Genomic DNA, 7383 nt, shown 5'->3' with positions numbered 1-7383 from the left:
TAGGACTCTTTATGACTGTCTTGCTGGACCGCCCAAAGCTTTGTTACCAAGCTGAAGTCCCACCTCACCCAGGGTGGATAATCCGTGGATACTTTCATGTCTAATGTGTGTGGGAGCACCCATTCTACCAGACCTCTGCAGAAATACACTTGATAGGTTTGGGGATGTAGCTCATTCTGTAGACTGCTTACCTAGCATGCTTGAAGTCCTGGGTATGACCCCCAGCACCATATAAACTGCTAAGTTCAGAAGCTCAAGGACACCCTTGGCTGTCTGGTGAGCTGGAGACCAGCCCGGGCTACAGAAGACCCATCTTTTTTTTTTTTAAATATTTATTTATAGCTGGGCGGTGGTGGCACATGCCTTTAATACCAGCACTTGAGAGGCAGAGGCAGACAGATTTTTGAGTTCGAGGCCAGCCTGGGCTACAGAGTGAGTTCTAGGACAGCCAGGGTGATCCAGAAAAACCCTGTCTCAAAAAACAAAAACAAACAAACAAACAAAAAGATTTATTTATTATTATATGAAATATAATAATAATTCAGACACACCAGAAGAGGGCATCAGATCTCATTACAGATGGTTGTGAGCCACCATGTGGTTGCTGGGATTTGAACTCAGGACCTCTGGAAGAGCAGTCAGTGCTCATAACCGCTGAACCATCTCTCCAGCCCCAGAAGACCCTTTATAATAAGAAAAAAAAGAAAGAAAATAAATGAAACAAGACACTTGGAGGACTCCACAGTGTTCTACAAGAGGATTTCCTTTGGGGCACAAGTTAGGACCCTTGGGGCAGGGGTAGAATACCTTGTTCATCTCTCAAAGCCCTGCATCCATCAGTCAACTTCCCTGCACACTGCCTACACACCACCCTCTCTGCTCAACATGGGGTGCACACTGTGCACAGAACAGGAACCTGGCCCAAGAGTAAATAGGGGTGCAGCCCCAGTCCTGCCATTTGCCAAGGTGTGGACCCAAAGCTATATGTGTCCCCTGGAGGCGAACCAGAACCCTGCCCAAGAATGAATTCAACTCACACAGTTCCTGCCATGTGCAGCCTAGTGGAGACAGTGAAGCCTACTTTTAAAATGCACCCTTATCTGCTGGTGAGGACAGCAGGTTTCTGAGAAACTAAGAAGATAAACACATGACAGGATCTCAGGGTGCCGTAGCTTGAGCCACATCTTCAAGAGCAGCAAGCAACGGCTCCCGTCTCAGCCTCAGTCTCTCCTCTTTGAGACCCCTTTGGTGACAAATTCGGGTTCCTCTGATCTAGAAGATCCTTCCAGAAAATCCCTCCTCTTGACTTTGCCAATCCCCCCAGCTGAGCTCAACCCTCCTCCTCTCCCTATTGCTGTGAAACCTTGGGCAGACCCACATGCTGTCCTAGGTCCCTGTAGAGCCAGCCATGAATCCCAGGACTGGGCTGGAGTCACCCCAGTCAGAGATCCTGTGCTGTACCCAAGATTCCACTCACAGCAGCACCTAAAACTGTCACATAGCCAAGAACATGCTGATAGAAACAGAATTATACAACTTTACTGAAAGACATAAAGAGAGATCCCAGTCAATGAGGAGGTCTCCACCTGGGGGAAGGTTCAGGGCCATAAAAATGTCACTTCTCCCCAAGGCAATCCATAAACTTGATGTAACTGCAGTAAAAATATCAAAGGGACTTTTAATAGAATGTGACAAGCTGATTCTCAAGTTAATCTGAAAGAGGAAAAAAAAACCCACAAAGCTGATTACACAAGAATAAAACATACTGGAAAAAATACAGTATTCGGTTATAGGAAAACACACACAACATTCACCATCTTAACTGTTTTAATTGTGCTGTTTGGTGGCACTCAGCACATTCAAGATGCCTTATAGCCATTGGCACCATCGTCTCTAGAAGCAAATGGAAACTTTGTGCCTGCTAAGCACTGACTCCCATTCCACAATCCCCCTGTAAGAAAGGAAAAAAATGTGCTTTATTTATTTTTGCGTATCTGATATATGTGCGCATATGTTTGTATGCACTCTTGTGTGTGAGTGCACATACGAGGTGGTTGAAGCATGACCTGACTTGTTTCCCTGTTTGTTGCTAAGGGGCTGTGCACAACAGCTACTTACCTTTGAGCTTCCAAGGATTCTCCTCCCATCTCCATCCTGCTGGAGCATTACAGACGGTGTGCTGGTTAATTTTGTCAACTTCACACAAAGTAGGGTCACCTGAGAAGAGGGAACTGAAATTGAAGAGTCACTTCCACCAGTTTGTCTGTAAGCATGTCTGAGGGGCATTTTCTTGACAATGATTGGTGTGGGAGGGACCAGCCCTCAGGGGCAGCATCTCTCCTAGGCAGGTAGACCTGAGTTTTATAAAACAAACAAACAAACAAACAAACAAAACAGGCCAAGCAAGTCATGGGAGCAAGCCAGTAAGCAGTACTCCTCCATAGCCTCTGCATCAGTTCCTGCCCCCAAGTTCCTGCTTGGGGTTCCTGTCTTAGCTTCCCTCCATGATGGGCTGTGACTGGGACACATGAGCCAAATAAACCCTTTCCTCTGAAATTGCTTCTGGTCACAGTGTTTACCACAGCAACAGAACATAACTAGATCAGGCGGGCAGTGGTGGCACACGCCTTTAATCCCAGCACTTGGAAGACAGAGGCAGGCAGATTTCTGAGTTTGAGGCCAGCCTGGTCTACAGAGTGAGTTCCAGGACAGCCAGGGCTATACAGAAACACCTGTCTCAAAAAAAATAAAAAATAAAAATAAAAAAAAGAAAATAAAAGAAAATAACTAGATCATTTGTGTTCTGAAGATTTGGCCTCGGGCCCTCCCATAAGTGCCTTTACCACTGAGTCTATCCCCAGCCCTATTTTTGTGTTTTGAGATAGGGTTTGCTACGCAGCCCAGACTGGCCTCAGACTCACTACGTAGCTCTCCGTACATAAGCCTGACTCAAAGTCTTCAGCAATCCTCCTACTCCAGCCTCCATAGCACCAGGATTATGGGAATGTGCCACCAAAACCCACGAAGGAAAACACTGAGTAAAGCCCTCAGGAAGCAGAGGCAGGGGGATCCCTGTGAGTCCCAGATCATCCTGGTCTACATAGTGAATTCCAAGTCATCCAAGGTTATTTAGAGAGACTGTGTCTCAAAAAATATTTTTTTTTCCTAGTGAAAACGAGGCAAGTCAGGGATGGAGAGATGGGCCAGTGGGTAAGAGTGTTCACTATACAAGCATAAAGATGCATGTTTGACTCTCAAACACATACACAAAGAAGTGGGATTGGCCACATGTGCCTAAAAACCCAGTGGCTGGGAGTGTCAGAGACAGGAGGATAGCTGGAAGTGGCTAGCCAGCCTTGCTGGAAATTTTTTTAAAAAGAAGTGAAATAAGGCAGAGAGTTATAAAGGACATCTAACCTCCTCCTCTGCCCCCCCCCATACACACCTGGGGAAAAAATGAGGGACTGATCAAACCATAAGTAAAAATATCTTATAAAACAAGATGAATTCCATCTATCCATTTATATGCTGGAAGTGAAGGATTCTGACCCCTGGATGAAGATATTATTTAATAAATACAATTAGAAAAGTACAAAATTTGAACTCCACCTCAGGCGTGCTCAACACCCATATAAAGTCCCTTTAATCTTAAGAACTAAATGTAAAAAGCAAACCCCAGAACAGCATTTGAAGAAAAATAAGAAAAACATCTAGATTTGACTAAAAACGGTTAACTTGCAAGTGACAGACGACTCTGTGAATAAAGTTAAAAGACGACAAACACACAAGGAACACAAGCGCATCACAGACATCCGGGAAGGCCGCAAGAACACAACTTGAAATAATAATAATTTGGCTTTCATTTTCCCCGAGTCCTCGCGTCAATCAGAGGCTCCACTTTACCTCAAGGAGAATTGGAGCTTTACTGCGCGAAGATAAAGAGAGAGACAGGCAGCGTTCCCTCTCATTGTTTCAGGAACTTCGCAGCCAGTCCACTGAAGCCCACATCAGAAACCACGCTTTAAAAAAGCCGAGCCTTTGATTCGAAAGGACTGCTCTGGCAGAGGGAAGAAAATGTTCTTGAAAATCAAAAGGGAAGGTCCCGGGGAAAGCTGGAGATAAGTGTACGCCTTTACTAGATATCGAACATGACTTGAGAAGACCCGGGCTGTGTGCCCCTGGGGACGCCAGGCACTGGGCAGGCAAGTGGGAGTGAGCCATGACCTTGGCAGAGGTCACGGGATGTGAGAGGAGAAAATAGTCTCTGCAGAACTTCACAGTGGAGCGGTCAGGGCTTAGAGGTCGCTAACCTCCCCTTCTCCCCCTCCTAAGCATCTGGAACTTCCAGGATCCAGGCCACCCACCCCACCCCACCCCCAGGTCCGGCTGATCCTCTCTGTAGCTGCGACAGGCCATCTTGGCTGGAGGTCAGCAGTAGCCACACAGTTCTTCATTATCTGCTGAACACCTCCATAGGCTGGTGCCTGGCACGGTCAGCTGGAGAGATGCCCACCCACCCACGGCTCGGGCTTTTCTGAGGAGCCCCATCCGCATAGCAGCACTCTCCCCACGTTCTTACCAGAGAGCAGGATTGTTGACGTCCACGGGAGAAGACCTAGTGTGAAAGTATCTCCCTGCAACCTGTGCCTGAGTAGAAGAGGGTTGATCGGTGTAAAAATCTACTCTGGCTAAATAGCTCTACAGTTCAGAAAAGACCCCACCTAATCAATAAAAAGATCCTCAACCTGAGGCTGGTGAGATGGTTCAGCAGGCAAGAGCACTGACTGCTCTTCCAAAGGTCCTGAGTTCAAATCCCAGCAACCACATGGTGGCTTACAACCACTCCTTAATGAAATCTGACGCCCTCTTCTGGTGGTCTAAAGACAGCTACAGTGTACTCATTTATAATAATAAATAAATCTTAAAAAAAAAAAATCCTCAACCCAAGAGAAAAATGACCCAAAAGATACAAAACAAAACAAAAACTTGATCTTAAAGGAACATAATAGATAGTTACACCTGGAATCCTAGCACTTGGGTAGCTAAAGCAGGATTGCAAGTTCAAGGCTGACTTGAACTACATCTGGAGATCCTGTCTCAAAACCCCACCACAATGAGGGCTAATGAGGCAGCTAAAGTCTGTAGACCTGGCCCACCGCAGGAGCCTGATGATGTTTAAGTATGTGGTGGAGTGGAACTGCCTGATGAGGAGTCTACGCTGCTACCCAAGGCCCAAGCTGCCACTGAGGGCCATGTCTGGGCCCACAGCAGAGCAGCAGCAGAGGTCTGTGTCCATTCTTATAGCTCATACTACCGCCAAAATCCATGCAGATATCCTGCCCCTCACTGTGAGAGTGTGCCCATGTAGCACAATAGAGCTGGCAGGGGTTGGGGTGGGGGAAGGAACAGGTGAGGGGCCCCTATGTTAGGCCAGAGAGCACAGAGCACCACAGAGGTCAGGAAAGCTGGCCCCGCCCCTCAACAGCTGCACCACTCAAGACAGCAGGCGCTGCATCTTGCCTGAGTAGCACACTAGAACTGGCCCTGGTGGCATAGAGGTAGGTGAACCAGCCCAAGGGCATGAGAGTAGGAGATTTGACCCTGCCCCTTGCTGGCTGTGGCATGTGGATGAACTAGCCAAGGCACTACTGGAGAGCTCACTTTAGTGGTGTAGATGCAGGAGAGCCAGGGGAGTTGGCTCAGATCCAGAGCTTTGAGTTGGTCCACTTCAACATCTACCCCAAATCTATGAACTGCTAGAGCTCATATAGGGGCCAGTCCTGCCGCAGGATCTCCATGGCACAGGACAACAACAGGATGTCTGAAAGGAGTCCTAGTGAGAATCCAGTATTGATAGTGTAGCAGAAGCCAGAGGCTTCAAACCAGACCAACTAGTCATTGCAATGAACATCTGCAAGCAAAGATGTGTAGACAAAGGGGTATTCTGTGGGACACACTGCGACACACTACAACTTCCATGACAAGATGTTTTTTTGGTTTTGTTCTGTTTTGTTTGTTCATTTTTAAAGTTTATTTATTTATTTTAAGTTTTATTTTAAGGAGGGTTGCAAGGGCAGACACAAAGACATAAGGGGGTGAGTGAGATCGGTACCGATGTAAATTTAACAAAGAATGGATACAAAGTTAAAAAAGTAAAACTTTAGACAGTTCATTGGTGAGGCCTTTATAAAGGATGGTTTGGCAATTCTGTTGACTGTAACTATGCCTGTCTTTAAACTGGATGACCTCATATCTACCAACATGTCCACCTGAAGATGGCTGAGAAGGTGGCCAAGGATGACTCTGTTTGTCCTGTCCACCGTGCTTGTGGGGCCGCGTTGCATTGTTGCTATGAAGAACTGGTCACAGATCTCATTCGAGGGTGAAAGAGCATTGAGCAACTGAGAGTTAGAAAAAAGAGGCCAGAGGTTGAGCCAGGCAGAAAATGTCCCCAAGGGTAATCAGAACAGTATAAAGATGAGGGGCAGTGGGAGGTGGGAGGGACAGTGGCAGAGATGAGGGAATGTGAGCCAGAGGAGCCTGAAACTGAAGGAATGAGAGGTCCTGAGACCGGACAGAGCCAGGGCAAAGACTGGACCCTGCCTGGCCCGTGGAGAGGCTCAGTACCATGAGATAACACCACTTGACATTTGCATCAACTTCACAGACCTTGGGTCCTGAGGCAGACAACAGAATCACAAGCTACCCTCAGCCTCAACCCATTGCTTCAGAGCCAGGATGCTCAGGGGCCATGGGTGGCTGCTCAGATGACCTTGAACAAACTTAGATATTTGCTCAAATGACCTTGAACAAAGTCAGATTACTTGCTCAGATGACCAGGGCAAATCTGGATATTCACAGAGAGCCCAAGTCTGTGAGGAGGAAGTGGATCAGGCCCAAGAAGTACTGGGTTATTCTGAGAGAAAAGCAGGGCTCCATGGAGCTCTCATAGAACATACCTGTAAACACACACCTGCACACACACACTTGCTCACACACCTGCACATACACACCTGCACACACACCTGCACACATACACCGCACACACACCTGCACACACACACTTGCTCACACACCTGCACACACACACCTGCGCACACACACCTGCACACACACCTGCACACACACACCTGCACACACACCTGCACACATACACCTGCACACACACCTGAACACATACACACCTGCACACATACACACACACCTGCACACACACACACTTGCTCACACACCTGCACACACACACCTGCACACACACCTGCACATACACACCTGCACACATACACACACACCTGCACACATACACACCTGCGCACAAACACCTGCCCACATACACACACACCTGCACACATACACACCTGCACACAAACACCTGCACACATA

The 7383-nt window shown here is 47.4% G+C and overlaps 1 long non-coding RNA gene across 1 annotated transcript; it reads right to left on the bottom strand.

Moving 5' to 3' along the window:
- Positions 1 to 1525: 1525 nt before the first annotated feature.
- On the bottom strand, positions 1526 to 4196 carry LOC116095578. Its single transcript, XR_004120651.1, has 3 exons — positions 3904 to 4196; positions 2067 to 2217; positions 1526 to 1951 (listed from the first exon to the last, which is right to left on the bottom strand). It is a non-coding gene; the product is annotated as an uncharacterized LOC116095578 (long non-coding RNA).
- Between the last annotated feature and the right edge of the window lie 3187 nt (positions 4197 to 7383).

Source organism: Mastomys coucha, unplaced genomic scaffold (assembly GCF_008632895.1).
Source record: "Mastomys coucha isolate ucsf_1 unplaced genomic scaffold, UCSF_Mcou_1 pScaffold18, whole genome shotgun sequence".
Taxonomy (NCBI): Eukaryota; Metazoa; Chordata; class Mammalia; order Rodentia; family Muridae; genus Mastomys; species Mastomys coucha.
This window is presented reverse-complemented; position numbering and strand designations above follow the sequence as displayed.